This window comes from Chiroxiphia lanceolata, chromosome 6 (assembly GCF_009829145.1).
Source record: "Chiroxiphia lanceolata isolate bChiLan1 chromosome 6, bChiLan1.pri, whole genome shotgun sequence".
In the NCBI taxonomy this organism is placed as follows: domain Eukaryota; kingdom Metazoa; phylum Chordata; class Aves; order Passeriformes; family Pipridae; genus Chiroxiphia; species Chiroxiphia lanceolata.
In genome coordinates this window covers 28,184,799-28,211,185 of record NC_045642.1, presented here as the reverse complement: position 1 = coordinate 28,211,185, position 26,387 = coordinate 28,184,799, and the positions used below count along the sequence as shown (strand labels likewise).

Sequence of the window (26,387 nt, the reverse complement as noted above, 5' to 3'; positions counted from 1 at the left end):
CTTCTTACTGGGCCTATTCTAATTCCACCATTGTAATACAATACAAACAAATCAAGGCCACCTTAACCAACTACAAATTGCCTTTCTACTCTGTTTAACCTTTCAACACAAGTATCACACTAATGATGGCAGAGTTTGCTCCTGCAGTCAAAACCAGAGAGCCTGACTGACAGATGTGATATCGACTGAAATGAACATGATTAGATAGCCACACAGCTGTCTTCTCAACAGTAGCACAACCTCCCTGTTTATAACTGTGATGAAAGTGAATTGTTACCTTCAGGAATCTAAATGATGCATCCCCCTGGTTATGTATTCTGTGGTTTAGAACATACAGCTCTTTCATCTTATGTATCAACCCATACCTTATGACCAGCCCTGCATTTCTAAGGCAAGGCAACATCATCCACATACCAAGAGGTGAAGTGTTCTAACAAACAATTTAAACAACTCACTAGGTCTGGAGAGGATGCATTAAAGAGCTCTGACTGTACATAGCAAATGACTGAGCTATCAAAATGTACATAGTGAAGCCAGCTTTATGCCACAGGATAGTAAGTGTTGCACTCATGTAAAGGGTGCCAAGAGCAGTTCTGAGAATTAGAACCATACTTTAGGGTGATATGCTGGCTTAAACAAAGTGTCCCAGTGAAACGGCAGCACTAAAAGCTGTAGAGAAGTATACACTAGCTGATATTAACAGCTTGACATCTGTCAAGAAAATGAGATCATCTTCACACTTATAAAAAGCAGTGTATTCTCAAATTTTAGCATGTCTCAAAATAATAAATTATTTCAAGCTTTCTAAGGGGGATAAACAAAACCCAATTTTGCAGAAATCCAGAAATACTTTAGTACATCCAGCTGGAAGCATCCCAGCCACTCTGCCACTGTGTGATACAAGGCAACTGTAAAAGGCACAAGGAGTCTGAACATCTGTAAAAACACCAACAAAAAACCAAATCAACCAACAAATAAACAAAAAAAAGGAGAAAAACAACAGTATGTCCCTAACCAGTTCCCTACAAAGTAGTGGCTCCCAAACTGATTTAACAAGTTTATCAAAAAGCCTTCGAACAAAACTTCAATTAAATCTATTCCAAAACAAGCACCCATTTTGGCTCAGTGCTTTAGGTAAAACTCCAGTGCATTTACAAGTATAATCAGTTTGGCACAGTTCTCTCTCTTTCCAGTATAAATACAGCTTTTTATGTTTGACCCCCAACCCACACTAAACCTCAAACACATGCAGCTGTTTCACCCACTTCTTTTCCACAACCTGATCATCAAAAGTAGAATGGCAGATGAAAAAATGATGGGCATGGTACCTTCAGAAAATAGTCAGAAAGGGGTTTTTGTGTCTGTTAAAGTGTGGTAGTGAATACAAAGATCTGTCTGAGCAAGTAATTTTACTAGTGGAAATAAATCATACCTGTAAAAATCAGTATTGTTTTCACAGAATCATAGACCAGTCTGGGTTGGAAGGGACCTTTTAAAGTTCATCCAGTCCAACCCCCTTCAGGGCACATCGTCAGCTAGATCAGGTTGTTCAGAGCCCCATCCAATCTGACTTTGAATATTTCCAGGAATGAGGCATCCACTAACTCTCTGGAGAACCTGTTCCAGTGTTTCACCACTCTCACTGTAAGACATTTCTTCCATATGTCTAATCTAAATCTACTCTCCTTCAGTTTAAAGTCACTACCCCTTGTCTGATCACAACAGACCCTGCTATAAAGTTTGTCTTTCTTATAGCCCCCTTTGAGCACTGAAAGGCTACAACAAGGTCTCCCCAGAGCCTTTTCCAGGCTGAAGAATCACAATTTTCTCAGCCTTTCCTCATAGGACAGGTGCTCCATCCCTCTAATTATCTTGGTGTCCCTCCTCTGGACTCGCTCCAATAGGCTGATGTCCTTCCTCTGCTGGGGACCTGGATGCAGAACTCCAGGTGGGTTCTCATCAGAGTGGAGCAGGGGGGTAGAATTCCCTCCTCAATCTGCTGGCCACACTGCTTTTGATGCAGACCAAGACACGACTGGCTTTCTGGGCTGCAAGCGCACATTCATTGCCAGCTCACATCCAGTCTCTCATCCACCAGCACCCCCAAGTCCTCTTCTCTTGATCTGTTCATCCCCCAGTGTGTTATTGATACCAGGTGCAGCACCTTGCACTTGGCTTTGTTGAATCTCAGTGAGGTTCCCAATTCTCAAGTCTGTCCAGGTCCCCCTGGATGGCATCTCATCCTTCTGTTCTGTCAACCCCACCACTCAGTTTCATGTCACCTGCAAACTTGCTGAGGGTGCACTTGATCCCTTGGTCTGTGTCACTAGTGAAGACACTAAATAGTACAGACATCTGAGGGACACCATTTGTCACTGTGGACACCACAGTGTCAGGGACACTGAGCTGTTGACCACTACTCCGTGGATGCAACCAACAGCTCAGCATCCTAATGGACATTGGTGAAAAGTGGTTTAACCCATCAGATTCAAAATTCCATGGAATAGGTACTAAACAAATGAGTAAAGAAGAAAAAGAAGGTTCTATGAAAATTAGTGTTGTTTATTTAAATTTTATTAATTTACTAGTTACCATTAATGTTTATCCATTCAAAAAGCAAAATTGTATTACTTCTCAACACAAGAAGTGAAAATCCAGGTATTAACATGAGATGCATAACATCTCAAGCCTCCCAAAAGGCCAGGACCCCCAAAGCCACATCCATATCCAAACAATTCTGACCAAGTATTTGAAAGTCTATCTTGAAAGAGGACTATGGGTGACACTACTCAGCACTTCGTATGTCTAAAGCAGCATCTGAGCATGGAACACAGAGACTGCTTTGTACCTCACCTGATGGTCCCTGTCGGTCCCTTCCAACTCAGAATGTTCTGCGATTCTGTAAAGTTACTTCTGCACACATCCAAAGAAAAAGTGTGATCAACTGACAAGAAGCAATTTTATTAAAATATTTTAAAATAACTTTGTCCAGAAACTTGTAACATTCAGTAATTAGAAGATAACTATTAGAGTCACAGTATTTACTTTTTTAGGAAAACACGCATAGAAAAAGCTTTAGCAGAGCAAAGCAAAAAATTTTTACTGGTGATCCACAGGTCAGATGCAGCTCATCAGACAACTCCACTTTGGAGTAGACCAGACAACAAGAGTAACAGTGAACACTGCCAGGTCACATTTCTCAAAGAACTTGCTAAGGGACATTCCATTTTCAGAAATATTGATATGACCAGGACAATGCTACCAAATTTTACAATTTAAGTCCCCATCACGTCACCTGTCTGCATTAAACTGTACATAAGCATATTGTGACTTCTGTACACACCTCATGGGAAAACAACCAGCACTAAACTCTCTCTCATAAAGGAAAAACCAAAACAAAAGGCCTTCAGGAGCCGAATAAAGGAATTTTCTGCTAGCTTTTCCGAAGCATATTGCTGGTTTCATTAGTTTTACAGTTTGAAATTTCAAGATCAATAAAAGCAGCACAGGAAAACTTAAAACAATCCTCCCAAAATACCAGATTACAAATGAAATGAAGAAACTATGACCCAAATACACATATTTTACATTATGCTGGTTACCACTGAAGGAGAAAAACTGGTTTGCCCACATGGACAAAAGAAAAGTATTACTTGCCCAACCAATGTTTCTCTAATTCAACTTTACTAAAATGAACATGCTCTTTAGTCTGTTCTTGAGGAAAATTCAGGGACTGTACAAAGTATTTCAGGTGGTCTACAGGTTCATTTCAAATACGCAAAGTGCAGAAAATGGCAACAGTGGTCACCCGCTAAGGTGATGGATGAGATAAAGAAGCCATAATGCCAGCATATCACTAAGGATTTGAACTTAACAGTGCTGAAGGGTTCATGTGGTAGTTGGATATTTGAAAGCTTTTGATGTCACCAACAGTTTTGAGAATAAAAGCTGTCAAAATGTAAAACTGCATCTGTAAAGCTGAAGCCCAGCTTCTTAAGTATCTCTGGACTTTCCTAACAATTTCCTAGAGAAGATATTTATTTAGATACTTCCCCTATGACTTTTTTAGATATCTGCCATCACTTGAAAAGCTTTGTCAGCCAGATGCCTTCCACTATCTAATTACTGGCTGTTCTGGTTTTTTTTCAGAAATGTTGTACTTGAACTTTGTCAGAAAAGTTATAATTTTGTGGTGGGCTGACCTTAGCTGGAGGCCACATGCCCACCAAAGACATCCTCATCATTCCCCCTTCTCAACTGGACAGGGCATAGAAAATATAATGAAAGGCTCATAGGTCAAGATAAGGACAGGGTGATCACTCACCAATTACCATCATGGGTAAAACAATCCTGACTCCCAGGTCAAGTTTGCTTATAATTTAATTTATAACCAATCAAATCAGAGTAGGACAACAAGAAAACTTTTCCCTGCTCCAGCATGGGGTCTATCCCACGCGAGACAGTCCTCCATGAACTTCTCCCACGTGAATCCTTCCTATGGGCTGCAGTTCTTCATGAACCCATTGTTCCAGGTCCCTTCCACAGGTAATAGTCCTTCAGGAACAGACAGCATGGGTCCCCTGTGGGGTAACAAGTCCTGGCAGCAGACATATTTCAGCCTGAGCTTCTCTCTCCACGGGCCTACAGGTCCTGCAAGGAGCCTGCTCCAGCACAGGCTTCTCATAGGGTCACAGTCTCCTTTGGGCATCCACCTGCTCCAGCATGGAGTTCTCCAGGGTCTGCAAGTGGGCATCTGCTTCACCTTGTACCTCCAAGGGCTGCAGGGTCACAGCTGCCTCCCCATGGTCTTCACCACAGGCTGCAGGGGAATCTCTGCTCCAGCACTTGGGGCATCTCCTGCCCCTCTTTCTTCATTGACCTTGGTGACTGCAAAATTGCTTCTCTCATATTCTCACTCCTCTCTATCTGCAATTGTTCCCATGCAGTAACTTCTTCCCCTTCTTAAATTTGTTATCCCAGAGGTACTACCACCACTGTTCTGGTGGGTCTGCCTTGGAGCCAGCTGGCATTGGCTCTGCTGGACATGGGAAAAGCTTCCAGCAACTTCTCACATCCCACAACCAAAACCTTGCCATGCAAACCCAATACATTATTGCATAAAATTTGAAGACACCATAAAAAAGGAAAATTAGTATTATTATTTATGCTCCATTTTTAGATATCCTTGGCTATAAGGAGTCAGCTTGGCCCCCCTCACCCTCCCACCCCTCCATTTCTCTCTTCTCAACTCAGAGACATAATTCTTTAGCCTTAGATGTAAAACATCCCAGAGAAATATCTTTAAAGTTAAATATTACTAGCTTTATTTAAAACACTTACATAAATATTGGTCCTAAACGACTTCATTATCCATTTAAAGGAGAGTGTTACTTTTTACAGACTTTTTTATTTTGATAAATTAAATAAATAAGAAGTGGGCTGCAGATGAATCAAGCTTTTTAACTCATCTGTGTCTATATATAAACAGAGGCAAAGCAGAAGAGTTACTCTCTGTTTGCTTTAGAAATAACCACATATGTAGCATTCCAAGCCTGTTCATAAAAGATCTTCTGTGTGCAGCATGTGGAGCCACCTTTGAACCTTGATAATGGGGTTTTACATACAACAGGCTTGAAAGAATCCTTCAAAGTGTCAACTCATGGCAAGTAGATATTTTCAGCTACAGTACAAGGGGCATTCAATAGGTCTGATGACAGAAAGTTCTTACCATACTAACGCACAAATTACAGGTTCTGCTGTTCTTCCAAATTCAGCCAACAGAGACCAAGATTTCTGAGAAACCACAGACCAAGTTAATACTTGCTAAAAATAGAACATGACAGTAGCTTCAATCATGCTATCATACACTTCTTGTGATAACATGACATTTGTTGGGTTTTTTCTTACAGTTAACTCACTGTCATCTTTTGTAATAGCCTGCTCTCAATGGAGAAAAGATGATAAACACACATGGAGAAGGCACGATGAGCTTACACAACAGACATTTCTCAGCTCTGCCAGGTATTAGCTACAAAAGTCTGGGCAGTTAATTCCCTACTGCCTGATTTTACAGTTTAACTATATTTGGTTTTATTTAAATAAGATGATGAAGTTTTTTAATTTTGTGTATTTCTGTAGTCTGAATTTGTGGTAACAGTTTAGTTTCACATCAAATCCAAACTCAAGTTAGTTTCAGAGATCTTTATGCATACCATATTTCTCTCTCTTCAATATCAGATGAGAAAGACAAAAACTTTTGAGCGGGAGGGGAGCAAGAGAAAAGGGAGGAATGTATCAGCTTGCCAAAAATGTGCCACAGCCTCTACAATACAATGTTGATAATTTTGCCTAATACAAATGCAATAAAGCTCAGCATTTCATATCCAGAGCCAATCCTTTTCCTATTACTGGACAAAAGCCACCACAGACTTTTTTTTTATTTTAAGAATGATTCATTTTAGTATTCCTTTAAAGTGAAGGTTGCCATCTGAGGTTTCCAAAATTTTTCAAAAACTGCTTTCACATGTATGGAACAAACTATTATTTTAAAGACTCTGGATTGCTGTTTCTGGTTTTATTTCCAAAAGTTTGGACAGCATTTTGCACTAAAAAAAGCAGTGAAGTACAATAGGTTTTTCAACTTCTTTGGAAAAGTGAGCATAATGCAATACTGGATTCCATCTTCCTGAGAGCCACTTTAAGAGAAGTTAATTTAAACAACTTAAAATAGACTAATTTGAAGCATATACTGTGCCTAATTTGGAGTACATATAAACCAGTTCATATCTGGTAAAGAGGAAAGGGCAGGTTTTTACTTGCACAATTCAGCCATAGAATTTCACCGTAGAAATATATGATTTTATACCCTGCTTTTTATACTGTTAGTCCTACTATGTTCAGAAAATACAATACTTTTAGGAGGAACACTCTAGAGATTCTAATGTTTGCTTCCCATCTCGGAAGCTCTTGTAATGTCCATACTACCTATTCAGCAAATAATGGAAGGGTTGCTAAGCTCATTTGTAACCCATGGTTTCTTACATTACTAATTTGAGAATTAATCAGATCATATAGATGTAATACAGTAATGAAATCCTTCTTTTCTCTCTACTCAGAAATCTCCAGACCTCCATAATACAAATATTTAACAAATAAAGAATGAAGTGCAATCTCACTATTTCACTCATAAGCTCTAAGCTTCTGTCACAAGAATCACCACAATCACAAACTAACCTCTACCAGCATGATTTCAGAGTTAAATAAAGGCATATAAACTCCATAAAATTTATCTGCATAATCTTAATTTCAAGTGGGTTAAATGTTTACCTTTGTGATTAATAGGTAAATAGAAGCCCACCAGGGAAAGAAGAAGATGCTTCTGATTTCTATTTGCATACAGCAGAGATTAGCATGAGGCTTAATACTGCTTGTATTGTACTTATGCTTGAGAAGAAGAATATTTAACAGTAAAATCTGCCAATATCAGAAACTGACAAATTCAGAGGCAACAACAAATGGTCGATTCCTTCCAACTGTGAATTTATTTCAATATGGATTATGACAAGTCAAACGTAAGATCATGGATAGACAAAAAAGGAATGTAAGCTGAATTTCCATCACAGAGACTATCTTGGAGTCTACTTATGCCAGTAAGAAAGTGACGGATAGGTCAATACTTGTTGCTGCAAGAAGAAATGACCTCAGAACATATGGGCAGGGAAATCCACTGGCAGTCCACTCAGCATGTCTCCCCATTTATCACTAAGTATCACCTAGAGTTCAGGAGCCCATATTTTAAGTTAAGCTCAACCCACTCCCACACATACATGAAAACTGAGTTCTTATACTCTACTTAATTGACTTCTGAAATATATAACAGAAAATTAAGCAACAACTAGATCGTAATCTAAATGACAAAGACTTCAAACTTCTTTTCATCTTTTGCTTTTTTCCCACTAGATCAAGTAGCTGGGATTTAATATTAGGCTAATATTTGTAGCATACTTTTAGCCACTGGAATAATTTGCCAAGGCATATGAGGAGAATGCAACATTTGAAGTTTTAAAAAAATATGCAGATGTGATTTACAGCATAAGGTATAATCCAAACAAAACAGCCCTGCTGCTTTAGGTCTACTTTGTGTAAGTATTTATCACAGACAGACACCAAAAGAAACTGCATTGCTTCTAATTTCTAACTATAAAATAATTTGACCTAGTAAAAAATTTGCCATTAGACTACATTGGTGTAGTTCAAAATGGGGTCCCTAAGGAAAAAAAAAACCACAATGAAGAAAACAAGAGACTCAACATAAGCCTTACCTAAACACCAAGAAGTTAAATGTGGAAAGAGTGGAAAACTGCATGCCAGAGATGAAACTGGTTGCATTTTAAAGGTTTCATGCTTCTCTCTTTAAAAAAAGGGAGGTGCTGGAGTCATGAGGGTGAGTAGGGACCCAGGCCAAGATACTAGGTGCCCAATCCCTAGTGCCTGTAGGCCCAGTGAGCTCACATGGTATGCCTTTATTTAAGCTAACACAAATTGTCTAAAGAGAAGAATTGTTAAGAAGTGCTTAGACAATAAGAATTAGACAAAAATTTCAGTACTATGATGGACCAAATTCATTAATGACAACTATCCAAACATACCTGGACTGCCTAGATAAGCCCATGTACTCAATAGGGTATCAGAGTCCTTACTTCAGACAACGAGGAAACTCTGTACCTTGTTATCTTGACGGGGAATTTCATAAAGTCCAGTACTTTGGGTGTGTTTGGCATAGGCAAAGGCCAAAAACATAATAAGCTCAGTACCTGCACCTTAAACTAAATCACCAACTATAAAGGAGGGGGTCAGTTAGGTAACATTTTGACAGAATAGTACTCCACATCCCAGAAAGCACTTAATTTAAACAGAACTCTGTCTGTGACTCAAACCCTGGACTAAGACACACTTCTCCAAAAGTCTAAGCATTTGTCTTCACTATTGTTTTGGTTTTCTCTCTCTTTTTTTTTTAAATGTTTTAGATACTCAGAGTACACTAAGAACAAATCAATTTAATTAGAGATGTGCTAAAACACATATTCCACACCACTGAGCTTTACAGAGCTATGGGAGAGCATGCTGTGCTCTGCTGATAAAGAAATATTACTCCTTTTAACTCTACCAGGATGAAGAAGAGATACCACAAGGCAAAGTGTGGGTTGGCGGTTTTTTCCTCCAGAGAGAGGAAAAAAGTTACCACAGCTGCATTATCTAAGAGTGGACAACTCCAACTTGGGACCAAGTTGTACAGCACACTGTTTGCAGACTGAATCAATACACAGAGGCAGACTCTCATTATCCAGGATAAAGGCTGGCTGCCCTATAGTGTACATACTGTCCCCTACAACAAAGCCTGGGACCCACCCAAGTAGATTCAGCCCAAGCCCAGAACTCATAAAGCCAAGGAGCTATAGAGCTACAGCCTGGTTGCAGATCATCCCCACACCAACTCCCCAACACTGGAAACGCTCCGGGAAGTGCTTCAACTGAGCTTAACAGCAACAGGATAACCTACAACCTGCAAGTTCGGCCTTTTACTCCATGTGCACCAACATCCCTGATAGGGAATTAAAAAAAAAACCAACCTAAGAATTACAGTTTTTCCACGCTGACAAAACTTGTTCAACTTGGAACTTCATCGTTAAGTATGATTAAGGCATCATAACACAAAGCATTGAGAAGAGGTAAACTGCAATATTGCCAATTGCAGGAATTGTTTCAATAGACCTGTATAAACTATTCAGAGTGAAACAGTAAATGCTTAATTCTGTCTTTGCTTGTTTAGTTTGTGACTGTATTAACAGCAACAGTTTTTCCTAATACTAATAGTTTTTCTACTAGATAGTCTTCAAGGACTAAATTTAAAACACATTACATCGATTACTAAAATGCTTTTCACAATTTCTTTTGGATTTTGGCAACATCTCCCCCAGTTATTAGAGCAAACCTTTGAAAGACTCAAACTTACTCTCATACTGAGTTTCAAAGAAATTGATGTCTGCCTTTATTCAAACAACTAAAGAAGAAAAGCAGAAAATACTGCTTAAATACAGATGTAAGAGAACATTTGTACGGGAACTTGGTACTTTTTATTAACAATTACTAGGCCGTATCTTAGTCCTGTTTCATTTGAATACACATTTTCAAGAACACCCATCTTAACAAAGGGAATGAAACCTGTGAGAAATTCAGCCTTTTCTGTTCTCAACACCTAAATTGCCTTCAAGTTTGAGAGTACAATAGAAGAGATAATGAATAAATACAACCCCTTTCCCACCTTACTGGTCAAGTATGTCTCTACTACCTTTACAGATTACCTTTCTGTGAAGAACAAATCACCTTCACAACCAGTTACTCCAAAAGCAGAGAGATCCTACTTTGCAAGTCTGCATGCTTTAGACTCAAATTCTACTGATAAATTTACCTTTTGCAGAATTTCTTTTTCCAACAGTGCCGGATGTAAGGATACCAAATAACAAACTGCTTCAGTATCACCACATTACCCAATTTCCAGACATATATATTCTTTTCACTATATAGCTATTATTTTTATTTTAAGTTCTATTTTGTGACTGAAAGCTGTACTAAGAATAATACAGAAGACTAATATAAAGCCTATGTAGAGATGGAGACATCATGTTTGTTTGGTAGCAGTATTAAGACAAATAATGACCCCTAAAATTACCTTACTCATTCAAAAAGTAAGCCCTTTTTTTAAAAGCTGATGTTACCAGTTGTTAACAGGTTAACTTCTTAGTGCTTCTAAATTTTTTGGGGGGAGCATCAGCTTGCTTTCAGCCTCCTACAGTCAGAACTAAAAAAAAACCATCACATACCCTTTAGGCATTGTCAATTGGCACTTCTGGTTCACACTGCCATCGTCCCAGTAGAGTTGAGGCTCAAGAGAAAAACTGGAAATGGCCATTTTTCCATCTCTACTGTTACCAGCTGACCCAAGATTGTCTCTTAGCAACCAGGCTGAAATTGCCTTTAGAAGAAGAATTCCTACAAGACGCTTCTTCATATTTTAAGTCCTGCTAGTTGAAAAACATTAGCCATCTTCAGTCATAGTTATTTTCCATCTTACCCAGCATTTAAGAATTATGTTGTCTGCTTCAGTGGATATATCTTCACTCTCAGCAAAGCCAGTCACAGAGGATTTCTGGGTGTTTAAGTCTATGTATTTTAACACAAATTCTAATTGTTAGATTAATCTAACACTGCTGAATTTGTGAGCCTGAAAAGCTTCAGTTGGCATGACTGAACTAATTGCAAAATGAAATTACAGACTTATGACTTGTCATAACCGTGAGATCTTTCCCCCACTTTCGTATCCAAAATTGATTTTAAAAGAATCATAGCAGACCTTCTGGCTCCAGCATCTATAAAGAGAAAAAACCCCAACACACAAGCTTTGCAAGTCACTCCTATTTAAAGACATGGTCCTCACCTTGTACTTAAAACCTCTAATTACTTAATTTCTTGTATCTCTTTTCTCTCCTTGAAGTATGTTTTGAACATACCCTTCTTGTCTTCAGGAACTCCTGTATTTTTTTAACCCCTGGGGGGAAAAAAAAAAAGGAAAAAATAAGAAAAAACTTAAATAAGACCATGGGAGGAAGAAAAAAAACTTGTCCTACACCTGCCTCATTGCTTACGTTAACGTAGCGTGGGACCTGAGAGCCACAAGGCAGAATCCACCTTGAACAGCAAGAGTTTTAAAGCAACACATACCTTTGCTCATGCTGCGAGTACTTCTTTGGTGTAGACACCATTCTCTGTGCTAATAAAACAAACCACTTCATTGGAAAATAACTGTGCACTGACTTTGCTTCCAATGCTTTTGAAGGAAGATCTTCACTTGCGCAATTTAGTCAGAGGCCTCTACAGCCTGGAGGTCAGCAATTGCTCTGAAACCAGAATCTGATCTTTGACCTACAGCAGCAACAGGCAGTAAAGTCCTCCTGAAAACACTCACGGGACTGAGAGGAAGGGTGCTGATCTAAATGCACAAGAGCTGGAAACCATACTCAGGGAAAATTTTCCTCTTAAGCTCTGCCTGCTTTGAGCAGGCATGGCACATGCAGAAATAAGCATGGAATGTTGTTTCATCTACTCAGTATGAAAATGTGCCTTTCCAGGGTAAGAGCTGTCCTTTCAAGTTTTCTATAAGTTTTAAGCTTTCCCACTTGAAGAATAATGGGAAACCAGGTTTGACAAGAAGAAAATTGATTTTATTCATGATCAAGTTTTATGAAACAAGTAGGGAAAAAACCTTTCAGTATCAATTATAAAAAGGACTTCATTCAGACTTTTTCAGAATCAAACAAAAGCTGCTCTCCAAAAGTCTCACATGGTTTTTCCATTAATATGCATTCTCACTTTGAACTCTCAGCCGTTTTCATACTTCAATTTCTGTTAAACTCTTCACTTTGAAGCCAACCTGTTCACATTTATAGCCAAGAGCTTGTTCGTAGAGAAGTTGCATTGGAACAGTTGCAAAGTCAGAATCTGAAATAACTGCTATTCAGAATTAAACCAGCTGGACAAAGCTAGCTAGGCTGAAGGCAACTCACTAAAGACAATTCATTCTCACTATATAATTTGAGAAAATCAAATTAGTTGCATAAGTAATCATTTCAGGAGGCAGTGTCAACTAATAACTTGGATTATTAATCACTTTCATTACCCTAACATGTCCTCTGTATTAAACAGTGCTCAAATGCATCCATTGTTTATAGTTTTCCTCAGGCTTAGACTGCTCTGCAGCTCTCTTCCTAAGGTATATCTGTAGGACTGTGTCCATGCCTAAACACAAGTCTCACATTTGATTTCAGGCAGCCCACTCTGATACCTGTCAGAACACCTGTGCTCATGTACAAGCTATTGTGCACAGATGAAGGCATCAAGGAATGTTAAAAAAAAATATTAAAAAAACCCACAACTGTTTCAGAAAACAATGCAAGAGTTGCTTGCCAAATTTAGAAGGAATTTTGATCTTAGGCTCCAGCGAAACAGGGACAAAATACCTGATGCTGCTTTGCTTGGCACAGATAAAGCCTCTGACTTTAAAAATCTGAATGCCTGTCTATACATAGAGATTTATAAATTACTAGAACAACTGGTAGAGGTTTCCTAGAAATACCAGAACATCCATTTTTGAAGACACCATAAGACAAATAACCCCTCAGTTCTTCAGGCATAAAAATAAGAGTTGCTCAACACACACACGCAGCTTATTGAATCAGCTTCAGAACATCAACACCCAGGAGACCTGACAACTCCAAAACAAAAAGTTAAACAGTTATGTTGGGAAGTTTTGGGCAAACTTAATTTTCATAAAATCAAAGCATGCATAACCCCACTAAGATTTTTCTAGATCAGCTGTCCTCATCACAGAACTAAACAAACTGGGAAGCAACATGTTTCAAACTCTACTATTTTACTGCCTATTTAAAGTCAGACTTGCACACAGCAAAGCTCAATCACCATTCTTTAGAGAAACAGGAGACTTCAGAATAAGAGTTGGAAAATTCCATAGAAATGGTAAGGATAAAGTATGAAGTATAGCTGAACAAACACAGCAGGCATTTTTACCAAGGAAGCAGATCAAAGTGTACTTAATATTCGGCTTCTTCTCCCAGATTATATGCAATGTGCAAGTTTACTTCAAAATAACTTTTAAAAACAGCAATTACTTGTCATTTATCATTACAGAAAAGTTGGCTGGAGCAGACTGAAATTAAACACTTCCTCCTATCCAAATAAATTTTCCTGAGTCTATAATCATAAAGCATTTCTTTCATGGCTAAAATTCTTTAGCTCTTCCATAAATACAAGGTGTTTACCTTCCTATTAACTGGTCCATGTGATGAATTTTCCAACTTAATTGAACTCACCTATACTTCAGGTTTCCTTGTACAGGCTACTTAAAGCTAATAATTATTTTTTTTCTAAAAACTCTGTATTCTTCGCAGACTTTAAGGACTAATAGCCTGACAATCAACTACAATGTTACCAGATATGTGTACCTGGTACTGCTACAGCCTTTTGCTAGAAAGGTGTTAGTTAACATTCAAGGTACTGACCTGATGCTTCACTTACACAAAACCTGTAACAGGTTAGATAATAGTGAATTGATAATTCCACTTCTTTAACAAGTGAAATATGGAATTTTACAGATTGTACTGAATAGTTAAGGCAAGTGGCTGCATCTGTGCTCCCTGGTGCCTCGGGGTTAAAAGCAAAGAAATACAACACAGCCTTTCTGAAGCAAGAGCTGATCAAATGAAGACATTTCAGAAACTAACATATAAATGCTTATTTCCATTAGAGCATCTGTCTCAAAAAAATCAATGCTCAGAGCTCTCTGTAGGAGGTGGCTCCTGAAATAAGGTTTCATAGGCAGACGGCGCAGACAAGAGCTGCTTCTTCCTTCCCCTGAGAGGCAGAAAGAGCAGTCAGCAGTGGGGTAAGATGAAAACAGACATTAAGGGACCACAAGCAACCCCCACTGTCCTCTCACAGCCTAAAGTTTGCTATTGCTCAAGGTTCAGTGTAAGTGAAGTTCCCTAATGGACATGTTCTCATGCAAGCCCAGCACTTGTTCCATCCAATCAACCCAGCTATAGCACCACCACTTCCCACATAACAACCCACCTGCCATTGGACCAACCTGCCCTCATTTAAAGCAAAAAAATCACACGTACCAAGTAAGAGTGTTACATGCATACACTTAAGAGAGGAAAAAAAAAGCACCCATAGTCGCCAAGTCAGTCACAACTTCCATCAGCCTCTCCTCCTTCAGAAGGGGCCCTCACAACTGGGCTGGAAGGCCATGCTTGCCCTTAGCCCATCTCTCTAGTCCACTGTATTCTTTATTGCTTTTTCTTAGAACCAAGAACATTTTCAAAGTGATGACATAAAACACTTTCCCCTCAAAAAAAGTTGAAACACTGTATTTGTCCAAGAGCAACTACTTTTTTGTTTACCACCTGTGCAACTTGTCCTCTCAAAACACACAAACAACTTTTTTTGCTCCCCTATCATCTCAAAAATCATCAACATGCCACTTCCACATGGAAACTAAGATAGGATAAACTATCTGTAAATTATCTTCTCTATTCCCTGCACTGGAGAACCTAAACTATGATTCCTTCACATTTAAAACCAGGTTGCAGGAGGTGGCTGTACCAACACAACTGCCCATTGCTTCCCCTAGTTCCCATTCTCCCTTACATCAGCATTTACCAGACCACTTGGAGACAATCTAGCTCACCACAGCAGCAGAAAATACTCACTTTTTGCTGGTTTCATTGAATGATTACAGTTTATGAAAAAGTCAAATACAAAAGATGCAGCAGAAACACACAACAGACAGTGAGAACATTTCTTCCAGTGGCAGCAGCGGGGTTAAGAATGCATTAGATATCAAGGGCCACCCTTAGACATCCTCAGTAATGTCATTGCCAGGATCAGAAATACTTGTTAGTGAACACTACTTGCTTGGGAAACAGATTTTTGAGTTAACAGGCCTTGTTTGTTTCTCTGAATGTGATAACACTGCCTAGGAGTAACATCTAGCACCTCCTTCAGAGGTATTTTAGAAGGACTAACCCATTAACCATAGAAACGTTTTAAACTTCCAAAGAGGTTTACAAATATAAATCCCAAGGGTTATAAGCTAGAAGGTAAGAGGACTGGAGTCTAGACTTTTATTTGCTATGCTGAGCAGTACTACTCTTTGTTTTCAATGAGATTCTCCCATTCCTAACTTTCCACCATGCACCACACTCAGGAGAACCAAATCATGATTCACAGCTTGCCAAGAACTTAAAACTTTCATGTTGAAAAATTTAAGTCTTCTGGATTTAACACCAAATAACCTATCAGTGACTACATCTGTAGAACAAAATTAGAATTAAGCCAGATCTTACAAGTTTGCCTTTCACTACAAGAACCTGCACCTTTTGCCTTGAATTTTCTATGGGAGAAGGTTAAGGAAAATAAGAAAATAAATAAAAAACCAAAAAGGAACAGGAAAGAAAAAAGCAGAGAATCCATGAACCTGCTTCTTCTTTAACAAACTTGTGCTGCACTATGGAACATGGTTTGCAAAATCAGCAAAGAATTTGCAATTTTCTTCCACATCCTTTACTTCCTGTGAACCACAAGAATTCTATTTTGAATGAGTCCTTCACATTGGATTTATTTCACTGATTTCACAGAATCATACAATCTGCTACTGTTCTGCCTCTCCCCCTTCCTGCTAATCTGAATTTCTGATATTCAGATATTCCATTAGTCACAGTTAAAAGAAATATTCCTACCTGCTTAAAGACCACTACATAGTGATCTGTACTTACTACAGAATAAAGGAGAATTTTAAGCATATTAAACTATTCTGATCACCTTTCAGACAAACCCTGAGTGGTATTTCTATTCCCAAATAGATAAGTCATGAAAACCTTAAATGAATGTGAAGTACTTCCCTAACTTTGCTCTGGACAAGACTGAGAGTAATGAAATATGTTACAATCTAAACAGTAACCACCCCACACATTTTCCATGCATCTGAACTTAGGTGATCCCAACTCCAATACGAAATTACAACATATATAATATCAGAAATAATATACATTAATGACAGTGCTCTTAGTTAAGTCCTTTACAAATGTTATTGGGACTAAAGACCCGTGGGGAGGGTATGGGGACATGATTTCTTAGCTTCAGGAAAATAAAAACAACTTCTAAATTGCATGAAAGAATTAGCATTAAAATCCAGGAACTTCTGTAACCCAGTTCCAAACTTAAAACAGCAGATAATGAAGTCCCCAAAGCACACACAGAATTATGCCATACCTAATTTAATAGAGCAATGCAGCTTTCTTGAACACCTACACGTAAATTAGACTGATTTTCATACACTCCATACTAGGATTACTAAGGGAACATTACCTTTCTCTTTCCTTTTCTTTTTTTTTTCCAAACTGACACCTAATATGGCAACTATTATGTGTTTGTTTTTAAAAGATGAAAACACAGACTGTGGTGCTTCTGAGAAAAAAATAATAAAATGGAAAAAAAAAAGAAACAAGACCATCCCTGCTACTTCCCTAAACTAATCACTGTCTTCAATCATGACAAGGTGCCTAAATGAAGCAAAAGCTAAGGATTACCAGAATTCAACAAACTCATTGCTTAGATCTTAAGAGTTATTAAGTCCTGAGTGGAAGGGCTATTCACAGTTCCATGTAAACAGCTATGGACAGAAGCAATTCCCAAAGTATTTAACACTGGTACCATTTCCAGCTTTCTGAAAAGAGAATATCCCAAAAATTAGGTCTGCAGTTTGAGAGCCCTGCCAGCCATACATGCTTTACAAATACTGCACCACACGGTAAACCAAGGAAAGTGCAGTGTAAAACCACAACTTTTGGTCATGACCTGCTGGTGACATCCACAAATGCCACAAAGTATATCTGAAAGCAAGTTCTGGAAGATGGAATTAATGCTAACCTGAACTTCAAACTACGACAGCTATAGACATTTTACACCTACCACAGAACAGCAGCCCAGGATTTGGGGGTGATACAACGCAAGACTGGCAGATGCCAGTCCCTTTCCACTGAAGAAACTGGGACAGCAATTCACAGTAGATTGATCTAGTATCTCTGCACAGAACTAGACCAGATGCAATGCCATCTCAAATAGAGAAGTCAACAAATCATTAGCTATTTCATGAATATAAAGGCAAACCTAGTTTCAACTCATCAGTTTTTATATGATATTTCTCACAGAAGAAAGATGCACATTAGAAAGTCGAAAGACTGTCTCTCAAAGAGAAAAGGAAGCTTATGCACAATTTACCTAGACCAAACACTGAAGCAGTACACTGAACAATAAGTAATCATTTACATAAAAGCCACATTAAGACTGAAGTAAGCATGTTTGTACCTTTCTAGACGTAACTGGAGCTAGAGACAATGTGTGAAGGGGAACAAAATAAGCAATCCCATAGCCTAGCTCTGTAAAAAGAAATGCTTTCTCTTCTTTGTAGAAAATCTGAAAGAAGGAAGATTTTGGGACTACTTTTTTTTTCCTCTCTAAGGTAACATTATTAGCATCGTTACAAGATAAACTATCTTCAAAATCACCTCATTAATCACTTTATCATTTGCCTACATTTTGCCCACACTAATTGGTTCCATTTCCCACTTGATCTAATGCCACAAAAAACAAGACATCCATTCAGTTACTGCTCTTGTGGTTAGAGGGCTGCACAGCCCTCACTTGCAGAAACCTCTACTTCTAGGGCCATTATGCAGGGGGACAGAACTAAGTCTGGCCACCAGACTGTGACGTGCTATATGGAGAACAAGAGCTAAGGCAGTGAGTAGAACACAGCTGGTTTAGATAAAATCTTAGCGTCTACTAGAAGCAGACAGCAAGACAATGTGGTAGCAGTCAGGAGATCTGCCATCACTGATGGATTTGAGATGTGTTCTCCTCTCTGAAACTTAGATCCCATGACAAGATGATCAGCGTTAGGCTCCTCACAAAACTAGAGCTACAGATGCCTCTCTACTGAAAAAGCATGGAGCCAACATTACCTGTGCCACAGAAATCACTTACAGATCTAGAAGAAACACCAGTGAAGAGCTCCTGAATGAATAACCTTCACCTCAGGTGGGATCTTTTGAGGGTGAGTAAGGCAGGCAGGACCACTTCCAAAACATACTAGCTCACAGTTTCATTAGCCGAATGCACCGGATCCATGTCACTTCCTTTTAGCAACAGCACAGCCCCTCTGTTCATCCTCCTCCACCCAAAGCTTCAGGGCTAAGCGTTCGCAAAAGTGGAAACAGGGAACTGACCCTGCTGAAAACAAACTTGGAAAAGGGAAATTTTTTTATTGTTTATTCAATTCAAGAACAGAATATACAATCCTGGGATGCTAAACGCCAATTCAGAAGCGCAAGAAGCTTAGCTCTCATCAGGTAAAACTGGAGATAAGTCATGATCCAGCATCTCAGACAATTCCAGGATACATCATATTTCAAAAACGTTTCTCACCTCTGAACACCTAATTTATTTTTTTGTCTGAAATGCAGGAGATGAAAGAGAGCAACAGACCATCAAATCAACTAAATTTCTGCTGGTAAGAGAAAATATCCAACAGGAGAAGGCAAGCCATTTTGTGGAAAACTTTTTTTCTCCCCAACAAATTGACAATACTCATTCAAATCAAAGCAGTACAGTACACTATTGAGAAATAAGGCACAAAAAATGAGGAAAAATGAAATTAAGGCAGAATCAGATTTTCATCCTGGATTTTCTCAAAAACAACTATTTTTATCTACTTCTGTATCTTCCCTAGGATTTCCACAACAAGAATAAAATTTCCACAGTTCAGAGGATCTCACTGTGTTTGGTGTATTTTGACGTCAGCACTGCTTATCTCAGAAGAAAGGAAGAACTGTATCTACAGTATTAGAACAGCAATTTCACAGTTAAACTAATATGTGGTAGAGATTTTTTTCTTCTCCACTTGAATGATAAACATTCTTTACACCGTATGATTTTCAGAATTGGGTCCTTACCTTCAAGTCAACAAACACTGTAGGCAGACGAACAATGCTGCCTTTTTCTAGGTTCCTGGTCTCTGCATGGGCAAGACGCTGAACATGTGTGGGTATGACTGACTACTTTGAGAACAAACTCTTTGAATGCAAAGTAAATGATGTCCAAAGCAAAAATTAGTTACACAGAGAATAACTGATTGCAATCAAGAATAAAATTGAAGTACAGGACCATGTCTGAAACGTGAGGTAATGGAAATGAATCTCTATTATGTCATATATGTCAATAAAGGTAATTTCTGAGAAAAAAATTCTGTGTGTCTAAGAATGAGGAAAACGTTCAGATAGTACTAAGCACACACCTCTTTAAAGGGGTGTACCTTACCTCGCCAGACAGCAAAGAAATATTTATATATTTCGGCCATTCAAGTTTGTGCAAAGCCAATCTTACAAGCATTCTTTTAATGCTCTTGAATAATTACTAAAATTTCTATTGCAGTACTGAAGAAAAAATAACAGTGACCTTATTTGGAGGATAACACTCTCAGACTGTGAGTACTCCTTATGAAAATCCAAGACACAAAGTATTCAGGTTGGTAAAAGGCTTAGAGAAAACCTAAAAATTATCTTCGATGGACCACTGTGCCACTCCTGGGGGAGCACAGAAATTACTTAATTTAGTTACCATACCATTCATTACAGACTGGTGGAGGAGTCTCTGGGCCATCTAATCTAGTGAGTCAGAATTTGCCCACATAAAACCTGATGAAAAAATAAAAGCCACATAACACTATTACAGACATCTAAATGAAATGATAAATGATCCATATTGAATATTAGCAAGATGCATCTATTCAAAACATACCCAGTGAGTTTGACAAAGCATTCAGTGACTCTTATTTGCCAGCTGCCTACAGTAAATCCAACACATATCTTATATTCTACATAAAATTGACTATGAAAAAGTTGTTATAAAAACTATTTTATAGTCACTTTCAGAAAATATCCTAGCAAAAAGATTCAGGCCAACTGAATCACAGTCCTTCATTCCTTGCATGAGGCTGGCTTTCTGCTACCAAGCTAAGAGGGCTGCCCAATTGCTCAAAGACTGAGTGGCTTTTTATAGGTTGCTTTCTAGACATAGGAAAATCCACATACTGCATAGTAGAGAGGTGCTTTAAACTAACAAATTGCCTCTAAAAAACGAGTTCATGTTATTTTAAAAAAAGTAATCCTCATGTGTAAACAAATATGCATAGAAACGTCATTACACTATTTCAAAGCTACCCTGTGCAAATCCAATTAAAGAAAGAGCACATTATATGAGATGCTCTTCACAGACACTGTAACCTACACAGAAATACCAAAGTTTATAGACACAAGCCAAACTGAACATTAATATTAAACTCTGATAATATTCAAGGCCTGTTAATATGAGAGTATACAATTAACCCTAACCATTAACTAGACTACTGATAATTCAACTGGGGGGAGGAGGAAAGAAACCCCAAAAATCCACTTTATCAGTAAATACCTGCTAAAATACAAAAAGCAAAACCAACATCACAGTCACTGAATCCTATGAAGTCTGGTCTACGGAAGACCTTAAACTAGACAATTCTTATATCTGGCATTTTCAGACTGAGTGAAGGAATTCGACGCACAGGTGATAAGACATTTCAAGTGAAATGCGATGACTCGACATAAATGCAGACTCTGCACTGATCAGAACTACAAGGAAGAACCCACACAGGAACTCCAGCCCAGCACAAAGCACTAAGCCTTGACCAGCACCACCCGAATGGTCAATGATGGGTAAATTCTTTCTCAGGCTTCCTACACCAGATTAAGCCTCGCAGGTTTTTTGGAGACAGTATCACATCTCATTCTTGTAAATGAAAAACAGTCAAGAGAAAGATCATGTTAAGCAGACTTTGACAATAAAATACTCGGTCTTTAACTAAAAAAAGAAAAAAAGTATATGTTTTACAAAGGCATATTAGTAAAGCAGGGGAAAAGACTGGAAAATTCATCTGTCCCACTGCCAAGACAAGGCAGTCACAACCCCCGGAGCACAGCCTATACAGCTCTGTAGCCCTGCAGTTACAGCAATCTGTACAAATCAAATGAGTATCAACTGTCTTTTTATAAGAAAAAGAACATACTGCTCTTTTTTCCACAGAATTCAGGTTATTACTTTCAGTAAGAAACAAATATTGGAGGGGAAAAAAAAAAATCAAGTCAGCAATTAAACTTCATGGGACTATGGTATTCAGCTATTTGCTTCACATAAGCTAGTCTAGTGCTACTGAGTTCCAAAGGAAAAAAAATCCAAGAAAAAAATATAGAAGTTTACTGTTAAACTGTTTACTGTTGGAAGACAGGAACATAACTGCTTTTTCCTCATACTGTGAAGAAACAGAAATCCAACACTTTTACCATTAGTTACTAAACAAAAGTTAGATCCAGCCTATATCAATTGTGACCCAAGGTTCTATTTATATCATTCCTCCATATGGGGAACAAATTCCCTCCCATGTCTCCACAGATTTTTACTTCAGCAGTTGATGAATTAATGCCTTTGAAAGAAGACTATCCTCACCCAAAATCTTAAGTCAACACACAAAGATACCAGCTAACTAAAGACCCAAGCATTTACCAGCCACTCAGCACTGCAAGGCAAACTGAGTACCCAGGAGAGTTTGGTACTTCTAAGCTCAGTGGTGCCCATCAGCCTTGGAAAAGCCAAGGTATCTCTAGTTTTGGTGGATTACAGAAATAAGCTTCTTTAACAGTCTAAAATCAGTTCACTGCTGGGAGTGGACCCTCAGCACAGGCTTGAACTGCATTAATGAAGTTTAAACAACATTAAATGTAGAAGGAGAGAGAGACTCTTAATGTTTGGAGTTTTTTCCCTAGAAAAATAAACTGATTAAGAGTGGTCACTTGCAAATTAAGAATGAAGTTAGCACACACTAAGAGTGGTTTCTGGTCAAGTGCATGTTTTTTTATAATAGCCCCAGTAATACTTGCAGCTCGTAGATCGGTGGCCTGTGAAGAAGCCCAGGCCAACGACCAAGTACATACCTACAGAAAGCAGCTCTGATTAATAAACCCTCTGGGTAAAAATATTACAGAGTACTGCTTACAATCCAATTCACCAGGAAATTCCAGTTTGTTGTTTCCCAGAAAAGGAAAGGTAATCAGAAAAAGATTCCAGTTTGGTCCAAGTCTTAATACAATGTATTTGAAACCACTCTTTCACTTAGAAGGCTAACAACTTTGGTTCTGCCTTCAGCATCAAAACCAACCGGCAAAATCTCAAAAATCCTACAGATTCAGCACTCAAAGAAGCCAAGAACTTGTTTGAGATCCCCAGACTCTGAAATTAATGGCTTCACATTTTCCTCAAGAGCACCTTTACATTTTGGCATACCTATTCCTTTCAACCAATTTCTCACATACAAATCATTTGTCCTGACACACTTTGTCACAAGTCTACAGAAAGAGAAGTTCTATAAATTAGTAGCCAGAAACATCTTTAAGCTATCACATCTGGTAACTACAGAACACCAGGACTCCACAAATAATTACTTTGTAAGACAAGTACTGAACAAAGCAATTCAAGTTTTCAGAGCTATCTCCTAACAATACACTTCAAAGGATTCTGGATGAATGTCTAACTCCAGCTACATATGACATGATGTCATTTCTACTTTTAAACTGACGTCTGTCAGTTGTGAGTCTTGGTCAATAAAAATGGAAAAAAATTAAAAAAGAAGAAAAAAAAAAAAAAAAAAAAAACAAACACGGCCTCCTGCGCAGTGGAACAGTCCTCTGAATCTTGCTTGTTAAGAAAATTTTCTTCTTTCTGATGCAACATCTGCTTCAACAATACACCATAAAGAACATCAATTCAAAATGAGTATTTGATGGATCCCACACTTAAAATGAGAACACATCCTCTTTCAGACACATCTGTGCCAGTCTGAGGTTACTGTGCTTAGCCCATCCCTAGCTCCACATCCTCCACTCATTACTGTTTCCACCCACATCAAAATGCCAGCTGAGAAAAATGGAAGAACACTCTTCAATTTATTTGTTATTTTATTACCCAAGCCAGCTTAAACCGGTTTGCTATAGGCCTTTGTTAGCCCAAGTCATGTAAAGGTTGATGGAAAGGTACAGTTTCAGAAAAGCTCAAAGAAATTTAAATCAGAGCTCCTATGGCCCCATCTCCAACCCCCTATCTCATTCATTTCAACAGGAAGTCCCATTCCCACCCCCTGACCTGGATGATCAGCCAGTTAAGAACATGATCCAGCCAAAATTCAACAAAACAAAAAAAGCAATTAATTACCAGCCTGATTAACTCCCCGACTTTGCTTAACTCACAGTCACAAAGGCTTCCTTGCCAACAGGGGAAGACGCACAGTCAAGAAGGAGAGAGGACCACCACAGCTCCAGTTTAAGCTGCCAAGTTTCTTGACAAGCTTAGGCAAAACTAAAATAGAGCCACTTCAGAAAAGAGCAGTCACAGCCTCCTCCTCCTATGCAAGCAATAACATTTGTATAGCCACGAAGTCAGTTCAGGCAGTTGATCCAACTGAAGCTTAACATTTTTTTGTACAACCATTTTCAGCTGGATCAGCAAAGAAAGATTAACATAGGGAAAACAGATCCTTTTGGTGAAAGCACTGGCAGAAAAATCAAAGCTGCTCTGGTGGTAATGCAATAATATGACTGCAGAGGACATGTTAAGTCTTAGTTTGATTGAATTTATGCTTAGTATTCTGCAAGAAAAGAAAGGCAATACACTCCAATGTGACTTATTAAAACTGAGATCTCAGTTGAGACTGAACAAGTAATCTGTAGTTTTAATATATGTTCACTGATCAAAACAAACTCCAAAATCAAGACTAAGGGCATGATTTCACATTAGTTTAAACCAAGCTTGCTGGACAACTGGCAAAACTAATAAAAATACAAATAAACTTTGACACCCCCCCTAAAAAAAAGAACAAGGTCAGCAGAATGTGTAGGATGAGTGCAATAAGTAGGACAGAACCCCTAAGTCATCAATTACACCATCTTAGGCTGTCATGAGAATCTCCTACCTGACAGATTCTGTAAAACATCTTTTCTAGAGTGCAGAAAATTTAATTTCTATAGCATTAGGGTAATTTAATTTTTTTCCATCGTTATGCAGCTCCATCAATATTACTGTGGAATAAAACCAGCTACAGGCAGAATTCAAGGATCTTGTATGGTGCTGTAACAAATTCACACAAACATATTATAAAAAAAATCTACTACGATATGTTATCCCAATAGCCCCTATTCCTGGGGAGGTAAGTACTTTTGCAAGGATTTTCACTGTCATTTCAGAAAGCTTTTATCCCATCACGTTCTTTTTGGTAAGAAAGAAAACTACTGACACTGACACCAAGCAGCTACATCAAACTACAAAATGCAAGAGTCAGAAGTCTTGTGAGTTTTAAGAGCCCAGCGTGGCTTGTTGGTTTGGGTTGTTTTCTTCCTAAATGCACAATGCTGTCAGCTCCTAATACAAAATCAGAGGGTTTCACAACACTAGGGTGAGAAGATAAACAAACTTGTTTACTCTGGCTAGTTTACATGCACCTTCAGTTTCCACATATTTAAGATAAGTAATAAATGCAGGAAAGTATTTCCCAGACTGAAAAATAAATTTTCTGCTAATAAGGATTTAAATGGTTGATCTGAAATGCATTTCACATGTATACTTTACGAAAAAAGAATCTTTGATATGTTTAGAGTTCCATAAATCTGAATTTTCACTGAGGCTTTAAACCAACACCTTATTCAATTACAGATTAAAAAGAGTTTACTGTAGGATAACTCAGGCCACCAAGAGTCTCAGAATCACAGGCAAAGATGAACACATCTCCAAATTCATTTTTCTGGACTTCATTCACATTATTTCTCCGTAAGACTTGCTAAGGGAAAAAAACCAGCATTTCCACAGAGAATTGCCAAGAGATGAAGAAATGGAAAACACACGCTGACGAACAAAAAAACAATATTGTTTCTCTATGGTAACTACTAACTTCTGCATAATCATAAAGACCATTTCAGAAGTAACCATAGATCAATAAGTCAAAGAGAACTGAGTCAGAAATCCATTTAAATCCACTTTTTGCTACAAGCCATACCTAGAGTAATACTGTAGCCAAACCTAATGACTGTGCCTTCCATTTTACATGCTCTCCTCATTCAGGAGCCTATCTGAAGAGGAAGAATGATCAAAAATACAAAACAACAAGAAAGCAAAGTAAAACAAAATAAAAACCCCTTAAACGGTACAAACAGACGTTGTTGACAATTATGAGCATCCCCTACTCTGGACAGATGAATTACGAAATATTGACAACACTGAAACAGAGCAGCACACAGAAAAGGCTCCCTTATCATTCCATAAACCATTAACGAGTAGGTTACATAAATCGACTGGACCGAAGGAGTCGTAGACCAGAGCTGCTGCAAGGCATTAACTCTCCTCTGAGGGATGCATCATTTCATTCTTGAAGACTGTTCATCTCCGTGAGCGCAACAAAAGGAGTTAAGCGCATTCCGAACAGGAGCTGCGTTGTAACCCTTCGTGACCCCCCGAGCACCGAGCAGGCGATGCTCCCGGCCCCGCCGCAGCCCCCGCCTCGCACGCTGTTGCTCATCCATCCCTCCTGCGCCCGCAGGACGGGCCGAACCCGGCCGGCTGTTCCT

At 38.5% G+C, this 26,387-nt stretch overlaps 1 protein-coding gene across 6 annotated transcripts in view; it reads right to left on the bottom strand.

The window, feature by feature from the left end:
* The window catches only part of NUMB (NUMB endocytic adaptor protein), a 90,705-nt gene that overhangs the window by 63,433 nt on the left and 885 nt on the right, over window positions 1–26,387 (bottom strand). Inside the window, exon 1 of one of the 6 annotated variants that reach the window (XM_032691901.1) lies at window positions 11,495–11,586. The exons of 4 other annotated variants lie outside the window; for them this stretch is intronic. The gene's annotated coding sequence lies outside the window, so the exon portion shown is untranslated. Of the gene's footprint in view, window positions 1–9,562; window positions 9,602–11,494; window positions 11,587–26,387 lie in introns of those variants that run through there. One more of the 6 variants, XM_032691902.1, reaches the window with a different exon arrangement.